The following is a 14,475-nucleotide window of genomic DNA, read 5'->3' on the forward strand; positions in this document are numbered from 1 at the left end:
TCTCTTGACAAAAAAAATGTTTTAAGATATATAAAGGTCTGAGGATATAAAAGCTCTGAGGGTCTAAAAATGATTTAAGATGTAAATACAGGTTAAGATGTGAAAAATGTTTCTGATTTCTTTCCCCTTCTATGGTATAATTCTGATAAGCTGATAGAGCAATGAGCAATGACTACTTTCTGTTTGGGTCACAAGCTCAAGATTTTAGATTTATTCTGGTTGCCATTTAAACATGAGTTTAAAGGTGTTTCTCATCAGTCCAAAGACATCTCTATAATGATTTCAGCCACATAAGACTCATGCTCCGGGTTCTAGTGGTCATGCAGGTGCAGACAAGCCTTCAGGCAGAAGTTCCCAATGGCCCTGTGGGATGTTAAAGGTCCCTGCACAACTCAGCCAAGCCCTTGCGTGCAAGTGTAGATTACATCATCCACCTATGACTGAGCTAAGCCCTTGGGAGCATGTGTGAGCCCTGTCATCTGCATATGACATAGCCACGTCAACCCCCTGTGTGCATGTGCTAGGCAGCTTTTAAAAAAGCTGGACACACCCTCTTCAAGCGCTCTCTCTCTCTCTCTCTCTCTCTCTCTCTCTCTCTCTCTCTCTATCTGAACACTGATTTTCCAGGCCTATACATGCCCCCTCTAATAAACTCCTAAGTGGGTTTGTTGCTTGTTCCATGTTTCCTTCTCACTCACATCAGATAATTTTAATCTCTGTCCAATCCATACCTGGTTCTCTATACAGCAGAAAAATATACATGCTTTTAACCAAAATCTGTACTAGCACTCAAAGGTAGGACTCAGCCAGCAGTCTATGCCTGCTGTTTACCGATACCCATTATCTGCTTTTATCTATGATGTGGATTTCAGTACAGTCCCAAAAGCTTCAAATGTATTATTTTCTTTGAAGTACATAAATTTTAACTTCTGTTCCTGGTTTAAACTTATCTCAGTAGGTTTCCACTTGGCTAGTAAATATATTTAAGCATCAGTTGCTGACTACAGCCTGCTCCAAATAACTGTGAACCCTGGACTTGCTGAAAGCTGATATGGGCCAGTCCAGGTTATGTGAATGCTCCTGGTCTCTTCAACAGTCTGTGAACCAGAGGCTTATGATGAATACCCCATTGCCTGAATCTCTTCTTTACCTTTGGCTAGACTTTCAGCCTTCTTGGGCCCTGACAACAATGCCTCAATTGCTCTAAATAGTTACAGAAAAGAACACATTATCCCATGCTCCCTGCCCAGAATAGATTGAAATGTTGAAATAAGAGGGAACTCCATGGTATGGGAGACAGAATTTTTACCCATAGTGCCCATAGTGCCCATTGATATATCTATCAGAAAAATAGACCCAGAGTTGTCAACTAATAGATCTATTAACTAAAATTGTCCTACAATAAAAAGACACTTTGGTTCTTTATGCAGAATTACAGAACCAAAGAAGACATTCAGGATTATACTTACAATTTGGTTGTACTCAAAAATCAGAGCTACAGGGCCTGGTAGGCTGGTCACTGCCCTGGAAAAATCTGTTAGCTAATGTTTCTTAGGTCCCAACAATATCTCCCTAATCCCATGGGTAAGCGGGTCCCATAATTGGGCCCTGTCATTGGAACATGTCAAGAGGGAAATGAAGGACTCAGCTCAATAGAGGCCTGAGTCTCAGTAGTTGACCCCGGTTCCAAGAAAGACCGCAAACTGTGACTCCCAAGGCTCCACCCAGAAACAGGCTGTCCAAAGAAAATTCCTAACATTCCAACCATTGTAGATACGATCACCTCCCAGACACCCATTGCTTTTCACCAGGACACCCCTAGACAAATGTCAACCAATCAGGGGTCCTGAACCTTAGAAATCCTTCACCCACACCTTTGCTACTACAGAAACTCAACCCTAACTGAGCTGGGGTCTCTTTGATCACTCCAATATGTTGGACACATGGAGAGACTCAGTTTGCAGACTTGTATAAGAATAAAGGCTTTTTGCTTTTACATCAGGACTCAGCCTCCTACTTGGTTTAGGGGAGGGGACCCTGTGATCTGGCCATAACAGTTATAAGATGGGGGGAATCTCTCTCTCATTCTCTCTCTGTGTGTGTCTTTTTTTGAAATTTATTCATTTATATTCCTTCCCAACCTTAGTTCCCCTTCCCTCCTCTATTTGCATCCCCTTCTCCACCTCCCATCCATGGCTCCCACCCTCAATCTACTCCTTATCTCTTTCTGTTCAGAAGGGAGCAGGCCTCCCATGGGTGTCAATAAAGAATGGCATATCAAGTTGAAGTAGGATTAAGCTCTTCCCTTTATATTAAGGTTGGGCAAAGCAATCCAGTATGGGGAATAGGTTCCCCAAAGCCAGCCAAAGCACTGGGGACAGACCCTGCTCCCACTGCTAAGAGACCTACAAACTTTATAACTGTCACACATATATAGGGTCTAGGTTGGTCCCATACAGGTTACTTATCTGTAGGTCTAGACTCTGTGAGCTCCTCTGGTTGTTTCTATGGGTTTTCCTATGAAGCTCTTGACCCCCTGGCTCATACAATTCTTCCTCCCTTCCTTCAACAGGATTGCAAGCTCAGTCCAGTGCTTGCCTATGGGTCTCTGCCCTTGTTCTAATTAGTTACTAGAAGAAAGTTCTCTGATATCAATTCAGGCAGTCACAAAGATGATGGCAAGTTCAGGCTACCTATCCAGTAATACTGTCTTAGCTGGGATCATCCTTGTAGATTCATGGGAATATCACTTGCAGTGGTTTCTACCTTACCCCAAAATGTCCCCCATATCAAGACATCTCTTTCAGTACTATCTACCCTGGAACCCAATCCCTCATGCTCCCATCCCCACCCATCCCAGTCTACCCAGATCTCCCATTCCCTAGGAAATCTATGCATCTAATGAGGGAAATCTTGAATATGGCTCAGATGCTAATGATGTCCTCTGTTTGCCTTTACAATGGCAAAGAATAGTGTTTTGTGAAGTTAATATATTCCAAAGCTTTTTAACTATTTATCAGGAACTTATGTCTGATAAAAGTTTAGAAAGGAATGCCCTTAGGGACCTAAAGATAGTCCAAAAGAAATTTGAATTATGCTGTGGGATGAGAAACGTTCCAAGCTCCCCTTTGTCATTGAAGGTTTTTAGTCAGTTGCTCAGCCTGCAGGGACAGCTTCTTTCCAGAAATTCACATTGTCCCCATGAACCCAACACCCTAATATATAAATCTGGACTAATATGTAAACAACAAAAGCTTTAATATGTACTGCTAAGGTTTACAAATGAACGTATTCAATCAGTGTGGATTTTGTCTTTTTGCAATTCTTCCCAGGATGGTCAATTTGGGATCATGAAAAAAAACAACACATTTTCATCTTTTACAAACCCCAGATAAAAACTTTACATTTTCTGTACCCACATCAACCATTTAAATAAAGACTGAGAATTTTTTGTGTGTGTGTGCTGAGACACCGTAGGCAAGCTCAAACATCATTGTTATTGGAAGCTCATAGCTATTATGTGGTACACGAAATTCCTTTTATCAGCTAGGAGAAATGAAAGCTGGCAAGACTACAGTGACATAAGTAAAGCCACACAGTGGTAAAGAGCGAGCTGGAAGGGAAGTAATTTCCTACTGTGTATGCAGGAACCATCAGCTTGGTTTGCATAGAGAGACCTAACAAATTCACACGGAAAGTAAAAGTAGAAAGACACAGGTTACTAAGACTACAGGAATGCTATATGCAATAAATATCTATAGATAGAAATTAGAAGTACATATGTTTTGAGAGACATCAAATCACATAATTTATGACAAATATGGTTCTTTTTCAATTTAAAATCTGTTTCATGTCCAAATGAATACAGGTAACAGCATGAATGTTGGTTTTAGTTTTCTGTTAATCAACGCCTAATAATTTCAAAATCAATTAGCAACATGATATGTTATGTAGACTCCAAACTCCTTAGTGAAGGCTAGTATGAGTAGCTTTCTGAAAACAGCATATTTAGCCTGTGGTGGGTGTTTCCTAGAGCCTCGGATGACTTAGCTATCAAGCCATTGTTGGACAAATGCACCCTTTAGGGACATTTCTTAAAGTCAAGAATCACAGGTACTACCCACATAGTACCCACATAGTACCAACATAGTACCCACATAGTACCAAGAGGTACTCAGTAAGTCTGGTTCTATATAAGGGATATGGTGCAGCACAAATTATTGGCCTTTTCTCAGGAGCTTTTTTATTACTTAAACTACTCTTACTGTTATCTATACCTTCTGTTTATTAGCTTTTTGTTTTAGTGTTTGCAGGGATAAAAAGTGCTGGATTAGTTGACTAGCTTAATAGAAAAGTATTTTGAAAAGAAAAGTAAAATAGAAGATATTGAGTATCATATCAATACTAATTTCTACCCTCTGCAAGTTCAGTTGTAAGAGATGGGGAACAAAAGCATTACCAGTTAGCCTTTTAGCAAGAACATAATTGCTTACACATCCAAATACATCAGGCAAGTTTGTAACACACGATTAGGCAGCCAATTGTGTTGAAAATATGCTTGCTCATTCCCAGTAGACCACACCCCAGGCTTAGGCACTCACTGGTCTTCAGCTCCGAAGTTCATTTAGCACCAGTTCATCCCCATTATATGTTTATAGATACATAGTTATGCCACCGTCACCAGCAGTAAGAGTCATAGGGATACATGAGAGAGACAATGAGGTCAGCACATCCCACTTTAGGTCAGGAATGCTGGTATCCAGGCTGTTTCTCTCTCTGTAGTCACCACCTTCAATCAAACACGCTGTGAGGACCAGCTAAGTGCCAGGAACTATGCCGAGGAAGCCATTGCTGAAAACAGATGACGTCCTAGTCATACTTCAAAACCTGATACTTTCCTTCTGTACATGCCACTCATGAAAAGGCAAGTGAGGCCCCACTGTATATGTCTTCTCAGGGACATCTTCCCATTTTCCCTTCTTGGCCAATGTTAATGTGAGCTGGTGATTTGGAAATCCATTTTCTATGTCCTAAAATTCTTTCCTAAGGCTACCATTCACTTTTGAATGATCTTAAGTAGATGCAGCAAATCAAAGTAAAGCAAGAAGCTGGGATTTCTTTTTTATTGTTTTTGTTTGCTTTGGTACATAGAGTATTTCACAACAAAAAGTAGGTGTGCTGAAACATCGTGCTGTATGATTGTTTACCTCTATGCCCATCTCTTGCTACAGTTGCTTTTAGCTGTATCAGTTATATCTAACCAGTTAGCAAGTAACTCCTTAGGATCTTCTCTGTAGGTGTGGGCTTGACTATGCACTAGGAACTAGGTCCTGTAAGTGCTAAATGCTGTTCCCATTCCCAGCGGGTTACCACATAGAGCATAGGAGATAAAGTCCCAATGCTAATTGACTGACCAAGCATAAAGAATAACATGCCTTCCACTTAGGCAACAAATTCCACTCTCTTTTCCCCCAAGTGATTGTTGCTTTCCTGAAGTGAGTGCTGAATTCCTGTCCATCTCTCCCTAAGACAAAGCCTAATGTACACACTGCACATTTGCACACGGTGCTGGTTAATTCTTGGCCGCCTTACACAAACCTAGGTGAGAGTTTTTGTCGAGGACCTGCCTCCACGATACTGGTCTGTAGTCATTTCTGTAAGGCATTTTTGTAATTAATTGCCAATCATAGAGCCGAGCGCTCTGTGAATGGTGCCATCCCATTCAAGAGGGTGTCAGCTATATAAGAAAGGCACCCGAGCAGGCCAGGGAAAGCAAGACAGTAAGCAGAGTTCTTCATGGTTTCTGCTTCTGTTCTTGCTTCGACTTTCCCCAACAATAGGAAGTAACCTGTAAGCCAAATAAACCCTTTCCCTCTCAAGTTGCTTTTGATCAGAATATTGTAGTACAGCAAGAGGAAAGCAAACTACGACATACATCACACTGACATCAGGTCCTGTGCTAGTTTTCTGTTGCTACTGCGACACAGTACCACTGTCTCAGAGCAGAAAACATGGATCTCCTATGTGGTTTGAATGTAAATGTCTCCTTAGGCTCACCTGTTTGAACATATGGACGGCGAAGGATGACACTGTTTGGGAAGGCAGTGCTGTGCAACTGAAGGACCCCCGGTGTAGGGAGACTCTCACTCAGGTCTCAGGATAACACCACCCTCCCCAGAGACCTCCTTGCTGCAATCCCGTGAGGTTTATTGACAGAACAGGAGCCAGTGCACTGGGGCCGAGACTCATGACCCTCTCAGGGGAGGAGTTCGACCCCTGAGTAGCTGGGAGAAAAGGTATTTAAAGGAAGAAACCACAACCCAGTAATCCAAAGGGGGTAGGAGGGCATCATTCGAAAATTATGAAAATACCAGTGATTATTAAAAATTCTGAAAATACCAGTGATAATCACAAGGGGGTAACTCCCTATTTCTCAAGATTATAATCTAACTTTATCTTCAGCTAGTTCCTGAAACAGAGTCACTGAACCGGCTAATCCTAGATTTTTGGCTCTTCTCTTCCTGCTAGAGGGGTCTGGATTTATCCAAGTCTTTCAGAACTTTTAAGAGGTAGGCCCTTATGGCAGGAAGTGAGTCACAGGACAGGCCTTGAGGTTTTACAGATGTCCCCACCTCCTGGTTGCTATCTCCCTTCCTGACTAGGGATAAAGTAGAGCCAGGCACCTCTAAATCTTGCTGCCACGCCTTTCCTCACAGAACAAACCACACCCATCCAGCTGTACTCCAAGTCGCTTTCTGTTAGGTTTTGGTCATAGCAGTGAGGGAAGTAGCTCATCGACTTATCATTCAGCTTTGTTCCTGAGTCCTGGTTAACACTCCTCATTGCATCATCCTGGCTGCATTATTTCTTGGAGGCCAGCATGCTGAGCGCTTCAGCTTCAGGATGTCTCCTATTCAGAAGCACTGGGATTATATCCCCTTTCCCATCTTCAAAACAGCCTTAGGGGACCGCGTTCTTCTCCCATCCCCACAACATCTTTTGCCTGCCTCCTTGGCTTTTAAGTATATTTGTGAAGATGCTGGACATCTGTAGATCACCCAAAATAATCTCTTTATTTTAGTTTTAGGTCATCGACAGATTTAATTTCATCTCTGTCCTTAATTCTCCTTTGCCGTGTAACAATATAGCCATTGGTTCCTGGAATTAAGAAGTGAGTATCTTCCTAGGGAAGAGGTTATTATTTTGCCTAAATGGGTTTAATTTTATTTTCACAGTTAATGATAAAAGCCAATTTCAACTACATTCTCACAAAACAAAAGCTACCTGGCCATTGTACACACAAAAGTACATCGCCCAGCCTCATCTATGGCTTGCCCTTTGCTCTCCCCCACTGCTTTAAATGGCCTCGCAAATAGCCATCAGATTTTAAGATTCAACGATCTTTGCTTCCACATTATCTGTGCTCTAACTTCAGTGAGCCCCTTGCCTCCCCACCTGCCTTTGTGTGGGCAGTGCGGCTCTGCTCTCAGTAACGAGCCCCTCTGCCACAGAGCAGACCTTTTGAAGAGTACCTACTTTTCATCATACCAAAGTATGAGCTCACACACATCTATGCTTGCCTTTGTTCCCTCCAGGCTTCCATACCTCATGAGTTTCCTCTTTGCTTTCACAGGGAATCAAGGTAGCAGACCTCAACGGCATTCTGTTTCAGGGTTGAGGGAGAGGCAGTGGAGAGGGGATTTAGGTTATATCCAATGGCCACCTCTTTCCTGGGTTTGCCCTCACAGCAGCTGGAGAGCTTGGAGGTGCTAAGCCCTCTGATTTAGAACTACACAGGTCTGAAGGCTGAGCCTTTTCTATGAAGAGCCTTCATCTCTGGATTTCCCTCTCCAAGGCTATTGACCTAGATGGCCTGAAGTAAATTCTATCTCACTAGTAAAGCGAATTTTAGATTCATATGGCCAAGCTGATTTGGTTATTTATCTTTCAATGTTTATCCCAGCTGTGAACTCTCAGATGTATGCAGAATCTTCAGGAATCTCAGGAGCACACAGCCCTGCCAGCGACCGAGGAGGGTTTGGCTATCATCTTCTAAGACTGGCTACCTGGAAGACTCACATGGGTATTTCCTCTGTTTTAATTTTGTCCCACGATCTAATCTGCTCCTGCATTTTATTGCTTAGGCTAGCTGGACAGTATATTGTGGATGGAAGCAGATGTAAACAAGGAGCATGTCACACCTGCGTGTGGAGTTAGCTGCACTAGCCTGGATGGGATGACTGGAGTAAGCTGAACATGAAGGAAGTTATTAGCTCTCCAGCAGGGGCAAAGAGAAAAGCCAGTTCTGTCAAAAGTGAATGTTGAAACAAAAGAAAATAACCCCTTCCCAAATGCTCTGGGCTGAATCAGCCTTCCTGGGGTCTTGTTCTGGTTCAGAGCTAGCTCTGTCCTTGAAGTGCTTTCTATTGAGTGACACGAGCTCATGGTATCAAGTAGTGTTTAAAATACCTAGATTAAAAGCCTTGTGCATTTAAAGTCTCAGCTCCAACAGGTACATAACTCAAAATGAACTTGCAAATTTCATTGAAGTTTTATCCTCTAGCCCAGGCTAGTCCCTAATGTCACAATTTCCACCTACCCGACAAAGAATCTTTTACTCTAACCAAGTTCCCATTCACAGTTGGAAGCTGGCCCATCCAGCGGGGGAAGGTGACTTTCTTAGTGTCCTCACTCTGGCAGAGGTTCGGGTTAACATCTTCCTTGGGCAATGAGGGGACTAATATTCTGTTCTTTGTTCAAAGCTCTGGAAGATCAATGTGAGTGGTGTGGTGCTCGAATTGATGCTATTCCTGTCCGGAACACATTAACTCCAGTTCTCTTCCCAGTGGAAGAGGGGGGCTGAGTGTTAGCTCGGCACAGTGCAAGTCAATATGCTTTTTAAAACCAAATTTCATCCTGAAAAGCATTACTGTTTCAATTAAAATGAATAGACAACAGAGATTCTTGAAAGTTGCGCTAACTGAAAGTGAGCCATGGATTTCAAATATACTCAGAACTTCAGAAAACAGCTGTACAGAAAGAGTGATTTGATCACACATGGCCAAGAGCAATTTGTTCTGAAGAGGGTTCCCTTTGAGGGGTGGCCCATTACTGATCAAGCTGTTTTTGGAAATAGCCCAACACATGCTATACATCTTTCTTTAATCTATAACCTGTGTGTACATTTGATAATTTATATCTCACTAACATGTCAATATTAGTGACAATTAATTTCTTAGAGTTTTGAATAAAGAATGAAAAGTCTCAGCTTGAGCGCCTATTCAGCTTCTGGTTCCTGAACCCACCCACTGGAAAAGGAGGGCCAAGTAACACAATAGCAAGAAAGAGGTCAGAAGTGGCTGAAATCAGACTGGACCTGTCAAAGTAGATCAACAGATGCAAAGCTCAGCAGCTGTAAAGCTCCTTTCTTCATAAATAATTCTATGTTTTGTGACGGGAAAAGTATATAATATACCTATCAGGGCTCTCTGGGCCCCAACATTGGATCATATGGATAAGGTTCAAGGGGACAATTTCCACTACCCATAGAAACTATGTCAACATATTTCAATTCTTAACTGACGAGACAACAATAGCTATGATCGATATTAAAGACTGACCACCTACTCCCAGTACGTCTACAACATGATTTCCTAATCCTTTCTCATTAGTCTGCTTGTTCTGCCTCCCGCTGGTGCTCCCTCTCTCTCTCTCTACCAATGGTCCTGCCTCACCTGTGGCTCTCTCTAAAAACCACCTATCACTAAATTGCTCTGCGGTCGAGAGTATACTTTATGTCAGTCTTTGGGAATATTTCTTTCCTGTTGCTAGACATGGAACTTCAAAGGGTTTTGATGCCATCATATATCAGACTTAAGCAAGCAGCTTGGTATAACATACTAGCTTTGTGTTTGCAATTAGAACCATTTTCTAACAATCAGGAAAATATCTCACTTAATATTTCTGCTCTTCTTTAATCCTACATAGTCAATAGTTATGGTACCTCATATAAAGATATTTTCTCTGTGTAAATGAAGTTAGAGAGTCATTATGAATCCAAAATCTTTGTGGGAAACATGTCCTATTAACCCTCTGACAGACAGAATTTTTATTTTTTACCTTATCAGTTCTTAGCACAGCTCCATGCGATAGTCTTAAAAGAATTACAGCTTTTAACCTTTTAAATATGCCCAGACTCGACTTTCGTTTGAATCATATTGTGGTTCAAAATTTTACTCTTTGCCATTTTATTTTATTTTTTCAGCTTCCTTTTCGTTAACAAGAATTCCAGCAGCTAGGTGGTTTTTCCTTGTGGTCTCATTACTATCTGATTCGAAACTGGATTTTTTTTTCTATGATTTTTGTTCACTACAGGTGTTTTCACATTCTGGAATATTTTATTGCATTCTCTTATTGTAATTAGATATTGGGTTAAAGGTTCTGCATTTTCTCCTCCTAATTTTTGGACCTTGGTGACTTTGTCAAATTATCATTGAGAATGTAGTCACAAGAAGGGACTGTGGTCCTCAGCGTCCCCCACCTTTAAGTTCTATTTATATCTTGTCTCTCTGTGTGTTTCTGCTGACCAAGTCACACTTGATTTAATTGCCCATCTTACATTGAAATTAGCTGCAACTCCTTCACGTTCCCCAATCACCTCTCAACCCTCAAGGCTCTATTCCTGTTGTCTGATTATGCAGTGGCTCCAATGAAATGAATCAGAAATGAATCAGGTCACTTAGGTTGGCTCTGTACAAATAAACACTGGGGTGGAGATTAAACAGCGGGAGCAGGTTCTGAACCACAGGTTTTCATCTGAAAACAGCCACCATCTCCTTCTTTACGGATGCTGATGTGGGAGGCAAACATCAAATGCTTCCTGAGTTTAGCCGGCTGAGGTACTGACTGTCTTGCCTCTGTTTGGTAACCTTGATGATTTCAAAAGTTCCATTGGATGATTCTCTAAGTAGTGTGGTAGACTCCTTGGTTTGGAGAGTACTCCCTAATTACTCCTCAATTTAGAATACTTAAAATGAAGAACAGCTCTCAACCTTACTGGAAGATGCACTGAACTCAGGAGTAGACTGATTTTTAAAACTTTTTATTTGCATATAACATGACTACTATTTAGATATTTGGATGTTTGTCCCCTGGTAGAAATGGGACTTCAACTTAAAGAAATGTTTATCTAGCATAACTCTGATATTAATCATGTCTTTAGATGAGGAAGGGAGAATCCTGGGAGGAATGAATCCTTCCAATTGTTTTGGCATGCCTATCCTTGTCAATTCAAATTCACAGCTTCTTTTGCAGGCTGTTATGTATACCCCTTGTACCTGAAGTCTTGGACTCTGCCTCAGGAGGACCCTCTTCACAACTAAAAAGAAGCTTCATTTTTTTTGTTTTATTTTTTTTTTACCCCAATGTTTTGAATCACACTAAAGCAATTCAGAGAAAAACAAAATTCATATCCACACTAAAATGTGGAGCTAATATTGGGGAATTGGGTGAAGGAAGACGGGGAGGATAATAATGGTGGGAAAATCAGAAGAGTGATAGTCATGGAGAAAAAAATCATAAAACATAAAACATGCAACTTCCTCCTTTTTTTATAGCTTCCCCGCACAGTTCTCAGAGGAGTATTATGGGACAGGGAGAAGGACTAGACACTAAATGTACAGGCTGAAGACTTACCTGCAGGATATCCTTGATGGTTCACATTGCTGAGGCCCAAGCTTCCTTTCACCCCACTACATTCCTGAAACCACACCTGGGATTACCTACTTACAAAAATTAATGTTTATTTTGTCCCAGAGTTCCCTTTTCTAGCACATAATTGGTTGATCCTATTACTTTTATGCCTGAAATAAGGTAACACATGAGAGAAACACATAGTAAAGCAAAACCACTCATCTCATGGTCAGGGAGAGACAGAGAGAGAAGTGGGCAAGCTTCCAGTGTCTTAAAGTTCTTACAGTGGCCCTCTTCTCCCTATAGCATCCATCCATCAACACATGGACCTTTGGGGGCATTTAACTAAATATCAGCATAGTATTTTGATCATGGAACTTGCAAGAAAATAGAAATTTAGCCTGGTTCCCAATTATATCTTTATTTTCCAAAATTACATCTGTATGTCATTTTTAATACATTATCTATATTATAAAACATAAAATAGAAATTATTAAAAGAATAAGAAGGAATTCCAAATAGAAAGTATAATATGAGCCTCTCTCAATTAACAGAAAAATGTCTTTCTGAAGGATTAGATGTTCTACAAGAAAATACTAATCATGAACATATTCTCCTTATTTAACTGAAAATAATTATAAGGTGTCAATTTAAAACTCTTGGCCAATTTCCTAAACAGAGCTAAAATAGTAAACCAACTACTCATAAGCAAACTTTTATATTAATGTGAGAAATGTTGAAAATATCCCTTTCTGATTTCAGAAAAAGAGTCTTTAAAAATGTTCACTTTGAATATGGTAAGCTGTGTTCTATGTCTGCAACATTATAAATATAACTGCCTGTCATTTTAGTTGACATTTGATCACTACATTTTTTTTCTTTTTTTTGTTTTTATACCAGTATTATTTGGCTTTGCCCTAAGTCTCTTGGCTATTTAGCCTCAGGTTCTCGGTCACCCCAAGAGTGTCAGTGGTTATAGGTTTCATCTCATGGAGTGGGCAAATTTGTTATTGGTTGGTTACTACCACAATATTGTTCTACCATTGCCTGGTATGTTTGGGTGGAAGTTCTTCCTGAGCACCCCCTTCACTCTCCAAACTCCTCAGAAATCAGCCAAGGGGTAGTTCCTCACCTAGAGATGTTCAAGAGTATGTCTAAAGTGTATATAAGATATGGACTCTAGACTTGTCACGAGATTTTCCCTCCTGTTTGTTTCGAAGAGTCACCCGGAAATGTTTTGCTTTGTTTTGCTCTGTTTATTAATCCTGCTCTTATTAATTCAGCTGGATTTGTTTGATTGTGTCAATTGAGAAACCCCAAACTGGAAATTTTCAAAAATACTTATCACTTATCTTGCAGGTTGGATACCATTGTAGATAAAATGTTTGGGTCTAGCTTAGTGTTTTTGTTTCTCTTTTTAGAGCATGCAGAATACCTTCCTGTACCAAAGATCCTGCAATGTAGGGATGAAGGCTCCAATTAGGCACCTACTCAAGACCTTTAAAGCTGTGAATGTGTTGTCTTTCCATGGGGCTTTGCTAACTGTTTTTGGAGAGCAACCTACATCTTCACAATTTGTGTTGTTTGGGGATTCCTGTGGGGTCCCTTTGATCAACAATTTATTTAGTTGTAATCCAGTCTCAGTAGTGGAAGCTTTGTTTAATGACAAGAGATGTTCAGGTCAGGGAGACTCTGTCTCCCACATTATTTGACAATTTCATTTAGATCACCTTCATATGTACATATATTTTAGGAGCTTTTTACTGTATTAGGATTCCATACTTCCCCTTGAATGCCCCCTATTTTAGCCATCTTTCCCTGTTTTACCTGTTTTTTTTAAAATCACATGCACAGTTACAAGATTTTTTTATCAATTATTGTGAAATGTTTTGCAAAATTTTTTGCCATTGTTTGTTTTAAAGGGTATTTATTAGTGTTAGGAATGGTTTTTATATGTATTATTTCTAGAAAGCTTTGGTTGACATTTATGTCCTGTTGATTGCCTTGACGGGTTACTTAGTCTAGGGTTAGTAACCCGTCCGGCAGTTCAGTTATTCCAGGGTCATGGAGAGGAACTATCTGGAAGATAAATGGGCTAGGAGACAAGAAGGAGACTAAGCTGGGGTTCCTGTCAAAACCTCCGTTTATTAGAGATGGGGTGCAGCTTATATAGGGTAAGGAGTTTGGGGATGGGCACAGGGGCCTGGGCTCTTGCAGCGTGGTTCACGTTGGTCACGTGGTCTGTGTTGGTCACGTAAGCAGGAGGTTATCTTCGGTCAGGTCACTGTAGGCCAAGAAGTCACGAGTTGCCACACCTAGTTCCCTAGCTAGTTTAGGCCAAGAAGTCACGAGTTGACACACCTAGTTCCCTAGATAGTTTGGGCCAAGAAGTCACGAGTTGACACACCTAGTTCCCTAGATAGTTTGGAATGTGGGGTGGGTTCCGCTAACAGATAGCTCTCCATTAACAGCCAATTTGGGTGTGGGGTAGGCTCTGTCAATAGAACGATTCCTAACACAATTATGGGTGTGGGGTTCTCTGTAGACTCCCCAGGGTGATGGTTCTTGCAATGATTTTAGGAGGAAACTGGCTCCTAACAATGTCCCTCAAAATATTAAATTGCATTGATGATGCATTGAAAAGTGAGAGACCTTGACTACTCTAGATGTTTTCTCAACTCAGGTGACAATGACTCAAGACACACGGGTGAGGGACAACCAATAGCCACCTATAGCCTTACTGATGAATATTTTGCATATCACCATAGAACCTTCATCTGGCGA

This window comes from Microtus ochrogaster, linkage group LG10 (genome assembly GCF_000317375.1).
Source record: "Microtus ochrogaster isolate Prairie Vole_2 linkage group LG10, MicOch1.0, whole genome shotgun sequence".
NCBI lineage: Eukaryota > Metazoa > Chordata > Mammalia > Rodentia > Cricetidae > Microtus > Microtus ochrogaster.